Genomic DNA, 24,779 nt, shown 5'->3' with positions numbered 1-24,779 from the left:
CCTAGGCTATAGACCACCGAGCACTTCAAACTTCTCTGCCATTGCTCAAATGTTTCCAGGGAGCTGTCCCCTGACACTGGGCTGTAAGGTTATTCCTGAACATTCCTCCTTGTTTCTGTGTGCACTTTCTTCCCATAGAGGCATTGCTCCTGCCCTCCCCATTCCTGTGATCCATGACCAGTGCCTTAATAGGAAGGGGAGAAAATACGCTCTGGCATTTAGGCTACTATTCTACCACATGTATGCAAAATGAAGACCTTCAGCTTGCTGAAGCTGAATCAAATGGAAGAAGAATAGCTCAGAACTATTACTGAATGACAAAGCCCCTGAAAATTAGTTTCTTGATAAGTTTTTTCTTTTCTTTTCTTTTCAATTTAAAGATAATGGATTTACTTCAACACTGAAAAACAGAAATTTTCAGGTATATATCAGATTTCCCTCCTAGAGGGCAGATTGTCTTTAAAACTGTAATCAGTGTCTTTATTTTGCAATACCACCCTACTGGCTAACTATGAATTACTCATTTTAAAAAAAAAAAAAAAAAACTTTCTGCTGGAACTGATAGCGTTCTCTTTAGTCATGCATGAACAACACTTCCTAAGCAATCAACGCAAAGACCATAAAGTCTGCTATCCACATTTTTCCTTGTTATATTTGTACTGCTCTTGAACTGCACAGTAATGTCCATCAGAGTTATTTGAGTGCCAGCTTAATTCAGGAGATGTAGGCACCAGCTTTCAAGATTATAAATTGCTAAAAACCAAGCTGGTACAGTACACAATAGAAATCTGCCAGTAATTTCCACGTAACACACAATTCCTTGGAAAATACTGCACTTACAAACAGAAAACAAAAATTAAAATGGGGCTGAACATGCATCCCTTAGTAAAATGCTGCTTTCAGATACTCTTAAGACTGTAAGCTTTATAAACAATATTCTGTTCATAGATTCATGAAAAATATCTATGGAAGGATTTTAGAACATTTTCAGCCTAGCAACTTGCTGTCATGATTTCAAAGCAGTAAGCATTTATCTCAAAAATAATATTATTCTAAATGCAAATTAAATAACCGAGAAGTTTCCAAAACAGTCTGGATTGAGTTTTAAATCATATGCAATACTTACATTTATTCCCTGCCACTGCCGTGTGCCAGTTATGAACAGACAGGAGAAACAGCAGCTTCAAGAAGATTTCAGTGACAGAATCCATGTTCACATTCACTGAGGCACCCAAAAGAGCCGGAGTATTAGAAAACAGCTGCTCTGTACTTCAGTCCTGCTCCTGCCTCTTTCTCTCACTGCCTTTCTCTGCCTCTCTTCTCGCAGCGCTTCCCGGTGACCAGACACCTCAGTCAAATGCGTTCCGCATCTCCTCACACACGCACACCTCCGGATCTGCTTTTCCCTCTAACAGCAGCAATTCCCGAAGAGCAGCAGCGAGATTCTCTCCTCCAATTTCACAGAATCACTCGGGGCTAAACTGCCAGACTCCTCTGCACCGCTCGGTGACTGAAGCCTCACGCTCGCCGCGCGTCCTGGACACCCCTTGTGGTGACAGGTAGGAAATGTGTGGCTCTGGTGAAAGCCAGACAATAAGACAGAGCAGCCAGCACATGAGCACTGAGACACAGACGCTTGCTGGGTGCTCGCCTTGGCCAGTTCTGCTGTGCATGCTGCCATTCCTTGCATTATGTTTGTTTTTTTTTTTTCACTGTGGCAATTTTTTACACTTTAAGCTGCGAAAGCATTACAAGTTCTACATTTTTGAATGAACATATTTTGCCCGTAGTAGAGAACCTAAGCTTACAAGTAAAAAGAACCATCTACCTTTACTTACGAAGTCAGCGTAGGACCGAATGATTGTCTGCCCCTCAGAAAAATGTGCCATGAATGTCCCTGCTCAGGTTTATTGCTACTGATAATGACATTAGAAAATTACATTCTCAACCCCTAAGAGTAAACATTTATAATATAAACATATGATTGTGCCAAACTTTCCCAAAAAACTTTAGCCCCCAAATAACCACATAAAGCATTTTTTTTTTTTTTTAATCTACTTTTGCAAAGAGGAAGCTGTCTTTAAACTGTCCTAATGTTTGTACTTAGGTTACATCGGGGAAAATAGCTTCATTTGGGAAAGAAATTCAGCAGAATTTTAGGTCATGATATTTAAATTATATCCTAAAAGTGTGTTTGCAAAACAGGCTAAATTGCCGTGTATTTAACTATAGAAAAGTTACAATCCTCAAGTATATGAGGAATAAACTATTTATTAGCAAACTCCTGACATTAATAAGGGCAAAGGCTGCAGTAAAGGACCATATCAGTGGCTCCATCACTGCTACTTCTGGAGGGTTTCCACTGTACGGACTGTCTTTATATTTCAGCAGAAATGACTATGTCAGTGCACTATGAAAGGACATTCCTAGTTATCGTGCACAAAAAGAAGACTTAGCAATTCCAAATTCAGCCCAGTGGCCCAAACTTTGTATTCCTACTTCATGTAGACTGTTTAGGAGCTGAAATGTACCAGTAGGTTTTTCAATTCAAAAGGATTCTGGTGTCTGTGCCTCAGACACTAGACAGCATATTGCTGAGTTTCCTTCTTGCATGCCACAGAGACTATGGAATTTAATGCAAATTGCCATATACCTACCTGAAAGGAGGTTGTAGCAAGGTGGGTGTCAGGATCTTTTCTCAAGTAATAAGTGATAGGATGAGAGGAAACAGCCTCAAGCTGCACCAGGGGAGGATTGGATTTGATACTAGGAAAAATTTCTTCACTGATGGGGTTATCAAGCCTTGGAACAGGCTGCCCAGGGAAGTGGTTGAGTCACCATCCCTGGAGGTATTATATGACACTTGGGGACATGGTTTAGTGTGGACTTGGCAGTGTTAGGCTAATGGTTGGACTTGGTGACCTTAAAGGTCTTTTCCAAGATAAATGATTCTATGATCCTATGTAGAACTCCTTGGTGTCAGAAACAACTGTGGGACTGACATGAAATGTGAATTAAGCCCCAGCAGCTTCTGAACTTTAGTTGCTTGTTTAAATCAACTTCCTCAGCTCTTGAAGGATGTTCTGACTCAACTAGAGAAGGACGAGTAAGCTGTTTTGGTTTCATACTACCTCAACCAGACTAATTTAAGTTTTACAAATATATTTCAAGGCTCAGCCAAAATATCAAAACTAAAATTGCTAAACAATAAACAAAAAAAATATTTTGAAAGGTGCTTAATGCAGCATTTGGTTACATTCTTTTAAAAATAGCAAATCAGCATTACTAGTATTAAAAAGGCCTATTTCTAAATGACCATCCTGGGCAGAAAGATTCAGAGGAAGTTAAAATAATCTATTGTGCATCTTTTCTTCTTCTCCTCCACATCAACTTTTATTTGTAAGAAAAAGGCATGGAAAACTGTATTAAAAATTATGTGGATCATAACCTGCCTTCTAGCTCTCCTAAACCTTACCTTAAGTTCAAAACTCTATTTCCAGAGTTTAGTAGAACTGTAGAGTAGCTTATCCATAAACTGGATTTCTTTGTCATACAGTTCCTTGAGTTAATATTGACCTTCTGACTAAATTAATATGAGCATAAAAATGTTCCTTGTGCTGCATGCCATCTCTAAAGAATATCCCATGAGATGGTCGTGGACTCTGCAGCTAGACAAAATTTTGTGTTTAAAAATAGGACAAATATCACATAAAATCTTGGCAAGGACTTTCTATGGAGCGATGTTCTTTAGGATTAGCTCTAAGAACCCCAGGGCTTTGAATTAAGAATTATTATTATTCTGGTAATGTAATGCAAATTCAGTAAAAAGGCCAGTGCCATTCTGGGTAAATATTTGTCTTATAAAATAGCTTACTGTCACCAAAAAAGAACGTCTGACAGAGAAAGGTCATGGAATTTTTTTTTTTTTTTTCTGAATTACAAGTAAATATACAGATGGATATAATGTACTTTTATAATTATGGAAAAGCCGGTCTTACAACAAAATAATAAGCTGAAATGTGTACATGGGTTTGTGTGTGGACAGATAGAATTACAGAAGTCTATACCAGAGTACGTATCTGGAATGTCAAGATAATAATCTTCTTTATCCAGGGATTAATTATGGTATCTAGAAAGTGCAAAAAATGGCATAGCTTGACTCACCCAGAGTATTGCAACCTCCTCTCTGCTTTTGCATTGCAACATATCTCCCTTCTGCATCCATGAAATGCTTCTGCTCATATACGATATCCAGGTTTGTTATTAACTTTTGAGCTTCTCTTTGTCAAACTTGGACAAGTGTCTCCTGTTACTGTTTGACTGCATAGCTTTTTCACAAGCCTCTTTTCCTATTGTCCTCTTCTATTTCCCTCACTCTTTCAGTGCTTTGTTTTGTTTCTAATATATTTTGATTTTTTTTATTTCCCCTGCATGCCAAAAATCTTATTCATTTTATGTCTCTTTGAAACATAACATTTTGTCCACTTGATTGAATAGAGGATCTTTCCCAATGGATCTGCATATATGTCGTATTTAGAAAGAATGCAAGTTCCCCAGAACAATGACTATGTCTTGTTATAGATTCATCCTCACAGTTGAAACATCTGCAAAATTTGGTTGTGCCAAACCTGAATCATTTGATTTGGGTGTTGCCAGCCTTCATATACAAATGAAGGACTTTTTAATGAAGTCCTTTTTCCTAGCAGACTCAAACTAATAGGAAAATAATTCCTCTTAAAAATTATTCTCTTTGTGACTTTTTGTCTATAAAGACAAAGCACTTTTAAATTCATACTAATCATACTGGCACTACTCTGCGATCCACTTATTAGTTGTAAAACAATTTAAAAAGACAATATGGATATAGGACAGTTATAACCTATAGGCCAGGGAATGTACTTTCTTCTGCTTCTGGCAAACAGTCAACTTTACAACAGAGTAATTAATTTCATTTTCAGCATATCATAGTTATTCACTACACATTATTTAATGACAACAAACGTAATAAATGAATATTTGCTTGCAAAACACAAGAAAAGAAGCAAGCATAGTCAGCAGCAACCATACTGGCTGGCAGCAAATACTTGCTTTAATGCGCTCCAGTAAATTCCTTGTTCCTCATGAAGTCCTCGGAAACCATATGCCAAACTGGAAATTAGCTATTCACTTATTACCTTCTACATCTCACCTTTCACTAATCCAGCTCCATCAAGCCAACATTTTCTATATCCAACCAGCTGTGCAACTTTATCCTTATTTCAGGAGACTAGAAAGAAAGAGATGCAAATTTTAAAAGTTTCTGTTCTTTTCATCCTATTTATCTCCGTTTTCTTGATCCCCTCATCTGCCTCATGGCCCTGGTTAACCCTCCTTCTAGTGCCACCTGCTGCAGTTTTATTGGTATTACAGGTTTCTCTTTACAGCAGCTAGTCATAAAATGCAGCTGGAGAATGTATCTTTATAATGCAAACTGAACTCTTTCAAGATCATGTAAAATCTGCTTCCCAAAACTACTAGCAACCCTGTAGAAAAACACTGCTGTAATTGTCTGCAGAGACTGCAGAGAGCAGAAACGCACAAAGACAAATATAAAACAAAAAAAAGATGAGCAGAGCTACGTTACGCCGGGTACACTAATAATGAGATTTGGAATATTTATCCATTTGTAAGACAAAATAAAATTAATATTCACCGAATAATACTACAAATATTTTTTTTAATCATAGACCTCTGTAATAGGGGTGTCACAGAGTAAAAGATGCTTGTCAGAAATAAAGAGAGCATAACTACTAGTCTTCACATTATTTTTTTCCCAGTAGGGGCAGAATAGTACAGTTTGTCTTCTGATTGCAAAGCTGCGAGTTTCTGTTCAAGCTGTGTTTGTTAAAAAGGAGAAAAAGAAAAAAAAAAAAAAGCTGTTTGGGTATGACACATTTTACAAATTATTGCAGCTAAATATGACTTCATTAGGGATTTAAAACCTATTTCTTTCTCAGGTGAGACACAGAACCCAGAAAGAATCAGACGTGGCTCCATGCACCTGCAGGAGAAGAATTCACTCCCTTAACACTGTTGTAAATGTGGGTTTGAAGGATGGAACAAGATATGTGGCTGCACAGTTTATCTGCTGTTGCTGTCTGATCGTTCAGATTTCTCACCTGAAAGGATGCAGTGAAAATCTTGGAGGTACATTTTTGAGGTTTTGTTAAAATAGTTCTTGATGAATCTTCTCATTTCACAGGGAATGAACTTACACATCTTCTAATAAACATTTTTAACAAGTCTCACACGTGAAGGGGGTAATTTGAAAAGGACAACATAAAAAGTAATTTGTAGAAATAAAAGATATGGGAGGACAAGAAAAGGAAGCATGAAAACAGTCTTGCAGGACTTGATACTAAGGTACTTCTGTGGCTTTGCTCCTAAGTGGAGCATGTCTTGAAGGACAGAATAATCAAAGACTAGAAGATTGAAAGGGGACAATAATGTCGTAAAACATAACATGAGTTTACCAAAGGCAGATCATAGTACACTAAGTTGATAGCTCTGTTTGATATCTGCTTCCATTGTAAAGGAAAGAAATACAGATTCTTGGCATAGAATGCATATTACTTTGCTGTAGCTATGAGGTTTCTCTGATGATGTAAAAAAGACGGAGTATAGCAAAGCGTATTTGCAATGGACAAGAGGGAAAGATGGCAATGGAAGGGACAAAAAGGCATCAAGGTATCATTAAAGTTTAAGCCTTGTTTGGTATATTCAGTTATGGCTACAATGCAAATATGAGGAACAGGCTTATGGGACTGGTGGTTTGGGAGACATTTAGGAAAATATAGTCAGTGTAGGAAAGGTCTACGGTATCATACACATGCACGGGATGACCTTCCTGAAGAATAAAAGTTAAACAATAAGCCATAGTAATATATGCAGAATGTACATTACCTAAGGCTAATAATGATGATGTCAGATGTTAGTTCTTTAGTTGGAAGCATGAGAGACTAGCAAGGTCCTAGCTGAATCAGCCAAATTTCAGTGTGATTGAACCACAAAAAAAAAAAAAAAAAAAAGTGCAATCATAACACACACCAGGGAGGAATTTGTAGTGGGAATGCAGTATAGAAGTATATTACAGTAGGAAGGAAAGTTTCTGAGCTGGCTGAGCTGGACAGCCAAAGGCCCTGACAAGAAATGAACAGAGGATCCAGTGAATCCCTCTTCCTGGTTTTGTACTGTTGTGCTAGGGTTTAAAAAAGTGGATTTGAAAATCTTCGGGGGTAGTAAAGAGCTGAGATCCAAGATCCATGCCCTGGATTATGACTCCAAACACCAGAAGTTTTGGAAAACTTTTCAAATAATGGAATAACCCCTGCTTCATTTTCCAAAGGAGACAATTAAATCTTGGAGAAAGCTCTGGGCTGTGACTCCTGTTTGAAAGAGGCATGGCCAACTGGCTCAGAATCAGTCTATGAAAACTTCAATAGGAATAGTATATTAAGATTATTCCCTTTCTCTAGTGCTCCACACAGACTAACTTAGGTCATCACCTACTGACAGTTCGGGTTGGTGCAATTCTCATTCACAACTAGCTTTCTCTGAGCATCAGATAGGGAGCTTAGCTGCCTGGCTGAAATGTGGAGATTTCAGGCACCTGAAAGTCAGATGTGGAGCTGTGTGTTCTCGTCATGCCCAAGGATATGGCTACACAGACTGATGCAAATAAGACTACAAAGCATCCAGCCCAGAGCTATCTTGTGTCTGCCTACTCAATGTGTAAGAAATGTAGCTCAGGTCTGTCTGTACCTGTTTAGGAAGATATTGCCTGGTTTTCTTTGTATATCAAGCCTAATTTCATTGCCAGGAAAGCAGAGTCATGAAACTATGATTCCATAATGAGCCCGGGTTTTATTCCTCCATGAAAAAGACAACCCTCCTTGAAGCAGAAATATTAGGAAGGTAAACGAAGTTGTTTATCTAAAATTTGTTTAGACCCTATGAAAAAACTGCAGCACTATTAGACTTCAGTTATATGTAACTGTTTCAAGTTCAAAATCCGTCAATTTAGTGGAAATCAGACAAAGGTTCAGTTGCTATACAACACAAGATGTAACTTACACAAGCCTGATTTCCTCAATGTTAGGAGGAAAAGCCATGTAATATGGTTTCTGTATCTTAATTTGTGTGAAATTGTTCATTTGCCAACAGAATATGTGACTGCATTAGGATACAAATCTGGTGCTTTGTTGAAGCAATGTGTAACAGAGAAAATATGAAAGCAGGCAGTAAACAGACCTGTGCAAGTTGAACAAGGTCAAATACATGGGACTCAGCTTTTTCCTAAATGTGAATATCTCTAAACTGAATGGGCAGGTCTCACCTGCATTGTCAGCACTTAAAGTAAGCTGCAAATAACCAATGTTTCATTGATCTGGACTCCATTTTACAGACCAGGGTCAGACTCTACATACTGTAGGTTAACTGTTGCTGACATTGTTCAACGCATTAAGATACAGACACAATTCTCTGAAGGGAAATTATTTTGTTCTGGTTTGTTGTTTTTCTTTGTTGGTTTTTTTTTTTTTTTTCCTTTAGATACTATTTTGCGGGCAGGTTCTTAGTTCCCTCTTTCCTTTGTTACAGCCTTCTATGTATTATAAGTGAGGCATCCAACCTGAATATGTAGATTTGCTTACATATGGTTTGGTAGTATAAACATCACATAAGCAACTCTTAATATACCGGTGCCTACCTGGTAAATATGATCATGATCTCTTCAAGGAGTAGAATTTCTTTGCAGGTGTGTTGCAGATAGATAGTCTGCCTTTATTTCATTGTGAAACAGAGGCACTGAGAGGGAAAGACATTTGGGATATGAGCATTGACAGAGAGATTAGCCACCACATGAGTACTTCTCCCCATCCATTTCAGGGAACAATCAAGCTCTTGCAAAGGCTGTTTCTTTTTGAATGTAAAATGAGCAATTGCCTTGTATGATTCTCTTTTATATAAAACCAAAAAGAATGAATTCTTCTTGTGCTTTTTTTTTATTTTATTATTATTGCAGACATGACTGGACAAATGCACTCACTTATTTAGGCTGTCCTTTTTGCTGAATATTGCATCAAGCATCCAGACCAGCTATTGTCTGAGAATGAGATCCATGCGAATTATGTATTTCTGTTTGATCTCTAGGGAAATCTCATGAGATATAACATCTCAAAGTCCTGGGATGACAAACAAGATTCTAATGAATCAGAGGTGCCTAGCAGCTTTTCCCAGCTATTATTCTATCCTTTTTCCACTTACTACCAGCAAGATTTTTCCTGCAAGATTACCAAAACAACAAAAAAGGCAGTAGCCAGTTGGTTTAATACACAGTATCAGGTAGTATTGCCTTGTTTGCTCTAGTGCTCAATACGTAGCCTCTGCAGGCTTATCTTTCTGCTCTTCCTGAAGGAAGTACTTGTCTTTATATACAAATAGCTCATGCTATGCTGCCACTGCAGTTCACTCAAAGCAGCATTAACTTCTGAGTCCAAACATTGGTGTCCTTTGAAGTAAGAACTAATACCCAACCAGGAAGGCTGCAGCAGAGCAGCCACTAAACCTTCCACATTGCTAAGAGTAGGGATGTCTCAAAGGAGTACTGCAGAACCTAAGCATCTCTATCTTTGCACTAGGAATCAAGATTCCGTTCAGATCCTCACATTTGATGCAATTACAAGGAAGATTATATTCTTTAGGCCTTCCATTCTGTCATTTATCCCTCCTGAAACAGTAGATAATGCTCTGAGTTTTCCACAAATCAAGGTTTAATATTGATCTTTCTCAGTGCTTTTCCCGTAGAAGAGAATGATTTGTCTGTAATATAACCTTGATTGAGCTGTGCATGCCCCTGCTGATATCAGCAATACTGCTAGTGCAGTTAAAAACCAAGCAGGGTTAGGAAACATGTAGATTTCATGGAGATGTTGAAGAACATAAGCAAATCACAGGCAGACTGACAAGTGTAGACATTAATTTTGTGATGTTGGAAAGGACTGTAAGGTAATCCTACAATCAGCCAAAGCAACAAGGCAAAATTGTGGTTTTATTTATCATTTCAGAAGCACAAAATGGAGAAGACCAGACATAAATTTGTGGGAGTTAAAACAAACAAACAAACAAACAAACAAAAACAAACAAAAAAACCCCGAAACCCAAACCAGCAAAAAAGCCAACACAAAAACCAAAACCAACAAAAGAAAGAACAAATTTAGCTTTACATCACTAGAGAGGTGATGTCTTTTTTTACCCTCTGCAGAAACTCTCCAATTTAAAGTAAACCGAACTGAAAGAAGGCCTATACTCACTCTAATTCCCAGTCCTTTGTTTGTTCTAGGAGCCCACACATGGATGACAACACAGTGAAAGTCATCTATACTGGTGGTTAGCACTTTCTTCACCAGGAAAATTCTCTCCCTTCTCCTGTAACCCCTTTACAAACTTTGAACACAGAGCCATTGTAATGCAAGCCACTATTTGCCCAGTATCTGATAAACAGAGTTTACAAAATGATGGGATTTTTTACTTTTATAAAGTCCTTAATAAAAAAAGTCCTACAGAAGACTGAATAAAATCATAGGCAACATTGTATAGTTGATGGAACTGCTTATTCATTTGTATATTGTATATGATCAGACGTTGATCTCATATATGTCACATTCAGTATGTTTTATAGTTCTCTTCTTTTGCTTTTTCATGTTTTAATAATAGGGAAGAATCAAAATGTATTCAACAGGCTTTTCTGTGTTTTTGAAATACAACTTCATCGTGCACTTTCTGAATGAAAATGATACTAAGATTTTTATTTCTTTTATAACCTATATGGGAAATAATGATAATTAAAACCTGGGACTTTATATTGAGACAGAGTAATGAGCTTTCACTGATTTGTAACGCCATATGAATAATGCTTATTCATTGTTTTTAATGTGTACATAGAAAAGAACTAGTTGACAACTGATGAAACCTTTATATGGATTTGGTTTCAAAATTCCCATTTAAGTGATATTTCAAGAATGTATTAATTTTTACCTCACACAATTTAAGTGTCAGAACTTCAGAATATTTGTGCATAACAAAACCAGAAAATGATCTGTCTTGTATCTGTTAACAGGTCTATGCTTCTAGCATTCCAGTCTTAGTCACACAGCTATAAATGGGAGTTTTATTAAGCCAGAAAAATGAGCCTTTGAGACAAGGGCAATAGTAAAAATCATAACTTTTAAAAACTAGAATAACGTCTTCAGAACAGGTGTCTATGATAAATTTCTGTTACCACATATGACATTTAAAAAATTATTAATCTTGCATATCAAATAATTGATAGATTATTGACGTTTTGACTGATTAAAATAACTAACTTCACGTGGATATTGGCTTAAAATGTGATTTCCCAGCCTTTGGCAATTAGTTAACTTCAAAGTTTCAGTCATCTTTAGTAAGGCATAAGACAACAATTTTGGCACTAGCCTAATACAGACTATTGAGTATACTTTTCTGGCACAGTTTTCCTGAATAAGTCTGAGCCATTTAGGGCAAGATCAAAGGAAGCTGTCAAAGACTTATGAGTTAGGTGTTGCATCCCAAATTGCAGAGCTACAAAAGTCATCCATCCACTAGTCCTGAAATCATCTTTAGTCCCCAAACTGTGTCTGTCTTCCAGTGTTGAGCAGGGAAGTGGCATTCTTATACATGACTGAGCTCCAGAATCAAAGCATTCATCCTGCTGCATCTTTCATAGCGCAGTTATAGCCAGTGTCTAATGCACATGCAAGGGACTTAATGATCCACTAAATATACTAGTGCCAAAAATATCCATTGCAAACTGCAGTAGCTGTAGCATTCTGTCATTGCCTTTTTACAATAGCCTGAAGGTTGGAGCACTTGCCCTGTGAGTGGAAAACACCAAGCAGCCCCAACAGAAATTGAAGCCACATCTCTCTGCTTCTTAAAAGGTTGATTCCGAAAGGTAAAGGACAGTGTCTCCCATTTTCTGAAGCTATTAGATTGTCAAAAATGTAGTTTCAGATTTCTTGGCCAGTTAGTAATGAGAATAAGTGCACAAGTAAGGACAACGATGCAGCCTAGGAGTCAGCGGAATGCATCTGAATTCCCCCTACCACTCCCTGGACTGGCTCTGTCTTCTGGGTAGTGACTGCTCTGTGCAGAGTGCAGAAGCAATTCCCAGGGCAAGGCTCCAATTTTGTTACTCAGCTCTAACACTGTCGCCTATGTTTTAGGCACAGGGGAAACCATGGAATTGGGCCTTATGCCTGTCCTAGTTCCCTCCTTATTTTAAAACTACATATAACTGATATCTTCTCGTGTCTCAACCTGTGTTAAGAAGAAAACACTGTTAATTGTCAAGTGCATGGACAATGCAATAATGAAACAATTTAAATGCCAAAGATAAATAAATTTAGTAATGAAGCTTTTAGTGAAAATATTTCTTATGCCTCTGTGATAAAGTATATCTGGTTTGTTTATACATTTTAAGCACAATTCTATTATACAAACTTAAGCTGTTAATAGGATTGACAAATCAGAAATATATATAGCTATGAAGTTGTCTTATATTTATGGGACACAGTACCTGTAATAAAAATTCATCTCTCTTGAAGCAACTTCTTTGAAAGCTTACACTTCAAAAAGCCCCAAGGTATATTTTATGGTTTTTCTTAAGCTGTTCACTTTTCTTTTGCCTCATTTACAGGATTTTTATGTTGGTCTGTTACAATAACCAGTAAGAGATGTTGCTACTTATTCTTTACTACTTTTATCCTTTTCTACTGTGTGCCAGGATTATCTTCAAGGAAATTAAGCTCAGGAAAACTACAGTAATACATACAATAGAACTATCATGGGGAAACGCAACACTAGAACCAGAAAAAACTACAGCAAGACTCTGCAAAGGAGACTTTATGAAAGTACGCAAAATAGAATATTTTTCTCATTCATTTAAAAAATAAATTAACACATTTATTATAGGTACGATCTAATTCTGTTTTTCTTTTTCTAATACAGCTTTTTAGGCTGAAATATTTATAAAAGCACAAGTTTTGAGCATACATGTAAATACATACACAATATATCTACTTCCAGAAGCTGTCTTGACCTAGAACTTAAATGACGTCACTGGAAAGCCTTCCATCAGTTTCAAGGGTTCTTTTGCCTAGACCTCAACTGGGTCATTTAACCAAACAAGTGTGCAGTTAGGGCTGACACATTTTAAGAATAAAACAATTGAATCTGTTCAAGCACCATTCAAATCAAGATTTAAGTACAGAAAAGTTTATGTAAGTTTTTAAGTAAAATAATTACCCAAAAAAATGACATTGAGAAGTAAAGGAAGTAAGGTAATCAAAGCTTGAATTTGTAAGTGAGTGGTACTTTTGGCTTCTCATTCTAATTTAAGTCCCATTCTAGAATATTCTCAAGTAATTTAAACACAGTAGGTTTGAATGACGTAGTGTAGGTGAGCTTTCAGGGCTGGTAGTTCAGATTCACAGGTGCCTCCCATTGTTTAAATACAGGCTGGCTGACAACACAGATTAAACACATAATTTAAAAATGTCATTTTTACATTCTATGGTAGAAACAGAGTACAGGCTTCTGGGAGAAGGAAGGGTGATGTGTAAGTGAGATTGAAAAACAGTATAGATAGAATACAGTTGAGACATTACTGAGCAATAGGACTGGCCTTGTTTTAAGACAAACTTTATTGCATGTTCTGTTCAACCTATTTTACTAGCATTTTTTACATCTGCAGTCTATATGGCACACAAATTGGCTCTTATTAACTTGAAGTGAAACACACAGGGAACAATTACATGGGCTATGAACAAAAAAAAAAAAGAGAAAAAAAAGAAAAATAAATTAGTATAAAATGTCAGAAATTAAATACAAAACAAATTGATACTTGTAGCTTAATGTCTAATGTAACCATCATATCTTTTTCTAGAAACATCCATTACCAGAATCTCAGAATAATCATGTTCTAAATGTGCATGAAACAGAAATATCTGGAAATAATGTATAGCACATTTCCCTTCTCTTTCTTAAATTTAAATGTGACAAGATAACTCTTCTCATATGACAGTTGTATAATTTGGAAACCCAAGGTTTTTATTATCCTTTTTAAAAGAACAATTCCTTTCATCTTCAGTTTCTACCGTCTGCAGACAACCATCACCAAAGATGCTTCACTTGTTTTAGTCGACTCTCCAGAAGCTGTAAGAGACCTGATCTAGGAGATCAGTCATCACAGTCATAGAGTCAACTAGAGTTGCACCATACACTCAGAGAGCTAGCCAGGTCTGAGATGAATAGATGCAAAGCCTGTTCCCAAACACAGTCTGGATATAAAGAGAAGTGGGGAAGGGAAAGGGGACTAGGATAAATTGCAGAAGTTTAAAGACCAAGACATAAAAAAGGTATAGGGGAGACAGATCTGGAACAAGCAGAAGATGAAGTACATTGTGTAGAAGGTGTCCAAAGGAAAGCAAAAGACTTTGTACCAGGTAGGAAACCTTTAAGCTTGGGAACAAATTTCCCATGTGTCAGTGTTCCTCTGTAAGAAATCTGTGAAGCTTATAGCCAAAAATGTCTCGTTTCAGCAGTGCTCTACACAGAAGGTATCAACCTACTAGTACCAATAGATGCTGCACTCTTTTGTGCAGCACAGTCTACAGTGGATGTAATCCCAGCTCTGAGATTTCAGCAGTTCATTCAGTGATTATGTTGCAGTATTAACAATATTATCCTAACAGTTGTTATTAAGGTGCCTGTGTGAGTATAACTGTGTGAAGGTGTGTGAACATTCAAATTAACCAAAGAAGCATTTCACAAAAAGTCTTTGGTTTGATTTCTAATTCCAGAGCAGTTATTTTGCTATTCAAGCAAAAACCCACTTACAAGGGAAGCACAATGCTCAAAATGTGATTACCTCTTCCACATAAGAGTAACATTATTGTGTCAGAAATCTTTAAATAAAAAAATACACTGTTTTCCCATTTTAGTATTTTCAGAATGACTAAGCTTCTAATAAATTAAACAAATAACCAGCCTTACTGAAGACCTCTATCTACACTTCCTTATTCTTCAAAAAAGTATTTTTTTTCCTAAGAATATGCTTTCTTCACAACATTTTTATTATTTCCTGTCTGAGTTGGTTTAACCTACAGTTAAACTTTGTCCCAGCAACTTTATTCTTCAGTGCTAATTGAGGGGCAGGAAAAATAAGTCAAACAGAGGTTCAGGGAGATTAAAATGTATTGAGTAAAAGTGTTACCAAGCATTCAGTATTTTCTTAAATATTTGGTCCAGAAATAAGCAAATGTTTGCATGGGGTTTTTTATGTTTTCTGAATCATCCTCTCATCACTAATTTAAATGTGCAGAGCCCTCTGTAGAAATACATTCCTGGGCTGAAGGTAGAGCTCAACAAATTATTTCCAGCAAACAACATACTCAACGAATGTACTCATTTTCCTGACATTATAGAGAAATCATGAATATAAATTATAAGTGCAGATCATATATTTTATTTATAAATTTGTTGCGCAACAGCCATCTACCAGTGTCCAGCCCTTTCTGTACAGTTTTCATGCCCTCTGCTCCAGCTTGGACATGGACTCCTTTGAATTCTGAATATGATCTTTAGGGATCCAGAAAAAAGATGCTGTAAAGGTAATGTATCTGGATTTATATGAATGCCCAATAATAGGAGACATGGTTAGCCAGAGATCTTTGTTTAATTCTTTGCTTAGTCTGTGAACATGCTTCCCACACATTCTCCATCTTCCAAGACAGTATTGCTGCTGACTTTGCAAAAAGAGTACTTAATGTGAAATTCAGGCTCTACAACAGGCATCAGATCCCTTGCTTGTGAAAGTCCTAAGCAGTAGTTTGGTTTGTTCCAGCTTATTCTTTTTTAGACTATGAATATTTTATTTTTGCTGGAGTCATCCAGCTTCCAGTGAAGGAGTACACAATGCCTGTTCTTTGCCTTTGAGATAGCATTACAGTTAAGACATAATCCTGTGCAGTTAGAAGATAAAAACTGGAACCCTGTCAGGTGAAGAATGACAGACAACCACAGTTTTCTACCACCTAGGACAACAGTCCTATGAAAGATTGGTGGCTATGGCATCATACAAAATTAGAAGAAACATCAAGGTTGGTATTTTATTAAAAAAAAAATAAAAATCCTAATTTCTTCTCTGGAGGGAAAGATAAATAAAAATTCAAAAAGCATGTTAGGATCTATCTAGATTCAACAATGGATTGTCTTCCTTGAACATTGTGATTCATGCCCCTACATCACAGAAATACAGGTTTCCACATTAAAAAATAAGGAAGCAAGCAAACAAACAAAAAAACCACCTTCATGTTTAGCATTCCTTAGATAAAAGTTTGCACTTTTTAGGTTGTTCCATGTCTGGTATGAAGTGGTTAAAAACCAGATTTGATGTTCTGTGTGGCCATTTGAAAGAAAAAGTGCTTAAAATTAGGCACAGAATCCACTACTTTGTTGACATCTACATCATTAATTGACTTAGTTTCCGAGTCTTGTGTAAATAATTCTGAGGCTTGGCACTGGAATAGGAATTTTCAGGAAAAAAAAGAACAGTACTGGCTTGACATCATTCTGTTTAACAGCAAGAGTAAAGTTCTGATTTCATATTTGTAGATATTAAAATCCACTATAGAGCATAACTCAACACAAAGAAATGATTTCTAGCTAGGCTTATAATGTTTTCTGCATTTCTTTTACCAGTTGCACTGTATACACATATTTAATCATGATGGCAGTGACATCATGCTGTTTGATATCAAAACTCAGATCATGGAAAATCTGCTTCCCCTACCTATTTTTGGAGTAGAAGTAGGTCTTACTGCAGCATAAAACAGAATAAGAAAAGGCTGTACTGATACAGTATTTATAATTAAAAATACAAAAGAAGACTGCAAAAGCAGATACTCTGCTTCTAATTGAAAACATCTATTAGTGGAAGTGGCACCATACAAGACAGCCAAATAGTACATAAATATATCCATTTGACCATTACAGAAATGAATCTTTTCAACTGGAGGAAGGAAAAAAAGAAATTGGTTCCCTGACTGTAAATAACTTAACTGTAAATAACATACTGTTATAACAGTATGTACCACACACATTGTTTTTGGGTTTTTTTTTTACTTATATCTTTCAGCAGCTTTAGATACTCTATATTATCCAGACCCCAGTCCTTGAGTCACACAGCCTTTTCCTTCATTTCCCATACAACTTTTACCACAGAATGATAATCAGCTGAATGGATGCCTATTGGGAAGAGATTCAGATTTACAGGTAATATCCCTGCAGTCTCCATGTCTCCCACACGTATTCTTTCATGATTGAAGTAATAAGGGGCACTTCACTTAGTCGCTTCACTTGTATTCTCAGTTTTCTCAGATTGGCAGTCAAAACTGACACCTGGTTTCTTTACAGGAGGTGTTCTTTTGATAAACTGTTCCTTAGTGATAATAGGAACAGCAGCAGAAAAGGAGGCCATATAAAATATATTAACCAGGCATTTTGACTGATGTTCTAAAACCACCAAAACCTGCAGGGGGCAGAGCCATAGCTTGCTTGGTTTTCTTTTCCAATTTTTTCTGTCTCTTATAGGCTAGGAGCCTGTGTCTCTGAGTCTGGCAAACAGAAGTTCAGTGGCAGAATACACCAAAACAAAACCAAAACCAAAACAAAAATAAAACCAAACAAAACAAAACAACCAAACAAAACCCCCTAAGATGTGCAAGGCAGCAGTGCTGGCCTTGCTTTGATCACAAAGGATAAGGTGACTTATCGGGACAGAAATTGCCTAATCCTGCTCACTGGTCAAAAAGCAAATATTTCCATCTAGAATATTCCTTTTCCTTTGTCCCTTACTCATATTGTCCACATTTTGCCTTTCTTCTTGTTTACTTTCTTCCTTCACCATGAGCTTGTTCTCTGGCTCTTCCACCTCCATACCCTCTGTCTCGTCCTTGCTGGATTTGGTTATGAACTTACCCTTCGAAGAGAAAGCCTGCTTAGGCTGAGAATTGTACGCAACATAGGAAACAGATTATAAAGCTAACCAACAAGAAATACGGGACTAAGCAGCCAAGGACATGGTAAGATACATGTAGTGTTAAAGTCAAACTAAACCAGTTATCTAAGGTGATTTTAGGAAAAGAAAAACCCTGTTGAGGTAAATCTTAGAGATGTCTCTGATCTAAATGTTCATCACCATGAAACTTATAAGTGTCCTTTAAAGGATAATCACAGACCATTTTGAATAGCTAAAGCCCCGCTAAGAAGCATTTAAATCACTTAGTGGAATCATAACAAGATAAAGTACATGGATAGCAAAAAAAAAAAAACCCAAAACAAAACACCACAGAGATGATAGTGCATTAAAGCTATGGTCTAATAACACATCACTTTTTCACACAATATGTATCAAAATTATTTACAGATTTAAAAGTTTATTGACCAAGTTTGGCCATGAAAGAAACGGCACCTATACCAATTACTCCAAAGGTCCATTCTGTGGAACAAGGGTGCAAAATCAGGTCTTGTGCCTATTCGTTTCAGAAAATGGTTACATGTTCTTCATAGCCCCATGTAAAAAAATGTTCTACATGTTTGGTATAGTGAATAAGCATCCTTTTAGTCTTTATTCTGTCCTGTCGTGTGTGCCGAAGAAAGGTCCCAGAGTACTAGATTTCTCCAGTTCCTCCACTCAGAATAGATGCACAAATCAAGTTAGCATGACTTTCCTTTACAAAATACACGAGAAAAAGATCTTATTATGCCTGCTCATATACCGTCTGCACACCTGTGTAAAACTAGCTACAGTCAGTCCAAAACCTATACTCAGGCATAATCATTTGAAATTTGTGATGTAAAATATTATCTGTGCAGCATCTGTGAATCTATTTATTGTTTTTCTGCTCAAAACCCTAAAAGCAGATAGAGGTGTATTATGGATTTGAATTTCACAGTTTAATTTTGCATTCCAAATACCGAGTCAAATTATTTGTTTAGTAGAATATCAGCTTTGTAAAAGGGAAAAGATAAATTCAGCCAGCTAAATCTGATCTCTGATCTCATGGTGATCTTTTCATTCATATTTGTAAACCTAGGAAATTCTACAGAATGACTCTACTGTATCTTTTCATAAAGCTGCACTCTGAAATCAGTAATAATTAGGTTTTGATAATTGGTGTTGGAGTAGATATTGATATAATATATAAACAGTCTGTAGTGGTATGTTTTCTTTTTCAATAAGCAAAACATCTTCAAGGACCTCATTTTTGTCTTAATTTGTTCAGCGGCAATTACCTCCAGTATGAATGTAACAGATAGAAAATTGTCAAGTACTTTGTCAATTAGTAAAAAAAAAATTCTAAAAAAAAAGTATTCTTCATTATATTGCTTTAAAAATCCACACATTGACCTATTCTTTCTCATCATGTTATAATACTTAAATTGTTCTAATACTTAAATTTTAAACTATGATAACCAAAAAATATGTTTTATCAATTTTTGAAGGCAAGTGGATTTTAATCTCTATTGTTCATTTCATGAAACAAGGTACGTAACATTCCAAAAATTCAAGTAGCATGGCAGAGCTTGTTTTTGAGATTAGGAAATAAGCATCTGAATATATAGATAATAGCCTGCATGGACACAGATTTACAGCTAACCGCCAAGCATTTTATACAGCCTATAACTAAATGAGTAAGTAAAGCAAATTAAAGATGTTCTCCATTTGTCAATAACTGCATATACACTGTGCACAATAATTAGGACAGGTTTCCTTATGTATAAAAGTTTCTTTGAACTGTCCTCACAACAGAGGTAGAGCTTCTCTAAATATCATAATGAAGACTAAAGCAGAAATAACCCCTGGATGTTGAGGAGGCCTAACCAATCTTGGCTGCATTAGTAGCTTACAGAGTCACAGGCTATTCACAGCATACTTGTGCCAGAAGACTAGATGCAGTACAGTCTCACAATAACAGAATTACAAAGATGTCTTTATATTCTTCTCTCCTCAGCTACAGCGAGGGATTTCTCTCACCATGCTCAATACGCTCCAGATCCATCCTAAAGGTGAAGTGCAAAACAACTCGGAAATACCAGCTGCTGTATTTATTTTGAAGATATGCATGCTCAAAAATCCTTTATAGTTGCACACACAAATCAATAGCTGACAGATTCACAGCATTTCTGGATAGTGTACAGGAATACAAGCAAAAAAATCTCTCTTGGTAGGGATAGCAGTGCATAAGTAAGTATGCAGGAACTGCTGATACATGTGCAATGTACGTGATAGCTGGGCATGAGATGAACAATAGCATACACACAGTTGCCTTGCACAAGTCACTGGATAAAAGCACACAGCAGAGCTGAAACTAACCTAACCAAGCAAAAAGCCAGAGACGAATGATCTTTAAAATATATATGTATGTTATAAGGATTTTAGGTTGAGCTTTTGATTAATTTTGCAAGATTGGTTTACCAGATCTGATCTTGACAGAGTAAAGGAAGAATTTTATTTTTTTAAATAAAAAAAAAATATTGGTGAATGCACTATGAATTAGCATCACAGAAAAACCTCTGTATAGAAAAATGAGACCATTCAGTTCTCTAACAGCACTTCATTACACCTTCTAGTTAAATCCTATGTAGCCCATGAAAATGGAGTCATGTTCATCTTCTGTAAGGATTAAACACTTTCTTTAAACAAATTGGTTTTCAAGCTTCAGTTTGTTTCTCACCATGCTAAATCTTGGTTTAGCTGTACTACAAAGATTCATACCACAAAAATTAAGTGCAAATGTTTTAGGAAACAGCAAGTAAAAGGCACTACAAGTACTCAGAATTCTAAGAACAGACGGCTAGAAAGAAAGTCACACCCTTAAATATTTGAACACTGTATTACAACCCGGGGATTTTCTGAAGAGAGGTAGTTGTCACATACCAAATTTCAGCGTGGGTGTTTACCCTCCTAACTCCCTGTCAAGGTGAATATGGCTGATGTGTATTTCACCTTAATGACTGTGTGCAGCTCCTATTAACTTTAATTGCCTAATGGATTTGTCAAGAAGAACAAGGCCCTGGAGTCAAGTTGCAAAGTTTCCATGAATCTCCCTTGTCAGTTGAAGGTAAAATACAAAAATATTATATTTACCTTGCTTAGACAAAAATGAAATAATGCTAGATGCTACAAGAAAACAGGAAAAAAGTAATCGTTTTACACTCTTCCCTGTTTTACCACACCATACTTTAATTTAAAATCAATTAAAAGTCTGCTGAAATAAGTAGTGTTCATTTAGATGGGAACAATTAGACGAATGGAGCTTTAAGCTACAGATGTGCTAAACTATCCACTGGTAATTTCATCTAAAGATGCATCAGGATGGAAGACTAAGACTTCTGCACATCATTTACTGAGTTAAAATTTGTTTGCAGAAGATCATAACAAGTTAAATTGCCAAAGCTGTGGAAAAAAAATTGTATTTTTGTTACTAAGTTTTGTGAATGTAAATTCCTACTGCACTTATTTTGGAAAATGTAAATTTATCCTCCATCATCTTCATGATTATTTGTCCCATCTGCAATTATGAAGTTCCTGAGAAAGGAGATATAAAACATGAAGACACGCAGATATTTAGAGCCCTACATTTGCCAACTTTGAACATAAACTGTAAAAATGTAAATTAATGATAATTATTATATTATCCATTATATTTGAAAAGTCTGATGAAGTTTCCACTAACTGAAAAAGGGGAAACATAACACCCGTGGGTCCTGAAGGAACTGATGGATGAAGTTGCCAAGCCACTATCCATCATATTCTAGAAATCATGGCAGTCCAGTGAGGTTCCCACTGACTGGAAAAGAGGAAACATAACCCTCATTTTTAAAAAGGGAAAAAAGGAAGAGTCAGGGAACTACAGGCCAGTCAGTCTCACCTTGGTGCCCAGCAAGATCATGGAGCAGATCTTCCTGGAAACTCTGCTAAGACACATGGAAAATAAGAAGATGATTGGTGACAGCCAACAGGGCTTCACTAAAGGCAAATCATGCCTGACAAATTTGGTGGCCTTCTGCAATGGGGTTACAGGGTTGGTGGACAAGGGAAGAGCAACAGACATCATCCTCCTGGACTTGTGCAAAGCATTCGACAGTGTTGCGCATGACATCCCTGTCTCTAAATTGGAGAGATATGGATTTGACAGACGGAGCACTCAGTAGAGAAGGAACTGGCTGGAAGGCCACACTCAAAGGGTTGCAGTCAACGGCTCCATGTCCAAGTGGTGAGCAGTGACAAATGGTGTTCCTCAGGTGTCAGTATTGGGACCAGTACTATTTAACATCTTTGTTGGTGACATGGACAGCGGGATCGAGTGCACCCTCAGCAAGTCTGCTGATGACACCAAGCTGTGTGGAGCTGTCGACACACTGCAGGGGAGGGATGCCATCCAGAGAGACCTGGACAGGCTTGAGAGGTGGGCCTGTGCAGACCTCATGAGGTTCAACAAGGTCAAGTGCAAGGTCTTGCGTGTCGGTCAGTGCAATCCCATGCACAAATACAGGCTGGGCGCAGGTGGACTGAGAGCAGCCCTGAGGAGAAGGACTTGGGGGTGTTGGATGATGAGAAGCACAACATGAGCTGGCAGTGTGCAATCGCAGCCCAGAAAGCCAACCATATCCTGCGTCAAAAGAAACATGGTCAGCAGGCCAAGGGAGGTTATTCTATCCCTCTACTCCACTCTCGTGAGACCCTACCAGTACTCCAGTACTGCGTCCAGCTCTGTATCGCTCAATATAAGAAAGACACGGACCTGTCGGAGAAAGTCCAGTGGAGGGCCACAAAGATGATCAGAGGGCTGAAGCACCTGTCCTGTGAAGACAGGTGAGAGAGTTGGGGTTGTTCAACCTGGAGGAAAAAAGGCTCTGGGGAGACCTTAGAGCAGCTTTCCAGTATCTGAAATGGGCCTACAAAAAAGCTGGAAAGGCCCTTTTTACAAGGACATGTAGTGGTAGGACGAGTGGTAATGGCTTCAAACTGGAAGAGGGTAGATTTAGATTAGATATCAGGAAGAAATTTTTCACTCTGAGGGTGGTAAGGCACTGGAACAGATTATCCAGGGAAATTGTGGAGGCCCATCCCTGGAAATGTTCAAGGCCAGGTTGGATGGGGTTTTGAGCAACCTGGTCTGTTGGTAGGTGTCTGTGGCATGGCAGGCAGGTTGGAACTAGGTGATCTTTAAGGTCCCTTTCAACCTAAACCACTCTATGATTCTATGATTTGCCATGCTTAACTGCCGTTAACATTAGAAAAGTTCCCTAAAGTCAAACCTGAATCTCAACTCTTATAATTTAAATGTGTTGCTTTGAATCATTCCCAAGATTAAAAATGAGAAAGAAATTTCCTCCTTTTACTTTGTAAGGACCTACACGATATATAAAGGTTTTTCTTAATTCAGGAGCCCTAATTTCCTCAGTCTTTCCTGATAGGTTGATGATTATTATTTTTGTTCTCCTCTGCTGACTCCATCTATCATATATTTATTTGAAGTATCAAGATGCAAAATTTCAGAAAGGGTCTTGAGAGGATGCTGGGTAGAGTTGATATTCATGCATTTTCTAAACTACATTTCTGTTAATATTGCCTTGTCCATTTGCTATTTGTATCAGCAAGACACTGTTAATTCATGCTGTCTTTGCGATCCATTCCAGTTTATTCTGCTTTCTGGACCATTTTCGGCACACATACTGCCTATGCAATTATTCTGTCCCTCTCTTTCTGCAGCTGATTTTTTTTTCCTGCCTAAATCTCACACTTGAACCCATTGAATGGTAGGGTTGTTTTCCACAGGAAAATGGATTTGTGTTCAACGCTGCTTTGTTATGTTTGTTGTGAATTCAAACCATGCCTTGCATTGAACTGACAGATACATTCAGCATAGGGCCTACAAAAATCTCATGCGCCTATTTTATTTTGCATCCTAATAGATCCAGCAGAATCGTATGGAATCCTTCTCCTCATAGGTTTTCAATTCAAAAATAAAACATTCGTAAGTATTTTCTGATTACCATTTCCTAACAGCTTTGCAACCTGCCTTTCATATAGGATAGATTTCCTTAATTTGCTTAAGAAGGTGTTATATGAGACAATTTAAAAAACCTTAGTAATTTTAGGATCGCTCTTTTTCCCCTGTTCTAGAGTCCTGTTTTTCTGTCATCACACATTCTCTTATAATACTGAGTTTATTGGAAAATTCAATGGCAAATCCCAAACTTACTGTCTCAGAAACAGTGGTTACCATTATGTTTGGGCTCAGATGAGAATTGGTTATAAGTTTTATAATAAATCCTAGTTATGTGATACTGTGAGCAGCAAGTTATGTGTTTATACACAAGATGGGGTTTGTATAAAGGGTGTGAACATTCAGTTGATGGCAAGTAACATTATGGATACTTCAGAGGGAGGTAATGGTTTTAGTTAAATTGATATGGAAATTTCTCATCTACCTTCAGATATCTATAACATAGCATACACATTTGAGCTACTAATCTGAATTCTCTTTATAGTTACTATTGAGAAATAAACGCTGCTGTAGAGTGATTCATGCAACCTATTTTAGATGTCTATTTTAGGATGAGATGTATTGCAGCCTTTCAGCAGCTCTTTC

This window comes from Charadrius vociferus, unplaced genomic scaffold (assembly GCF_000708025.1).
Source record: "Charadrius vociferus isolate BGI_N301 unplaced genomic scaffold, ASM70802v2 scaffold235, whole genome shotgun sequence".
NCBI classification, from domain to species: Eukaryota; Metazoa; Chordata; class Aves; order Charadriiformes; family Charadriidae; genus Charadrius; species Charadrius vociferus.
The sequence above is the reverse complement of the archived record's forward strand: the minus strand, read 5'-3'. Positions refer to the sequence as shown.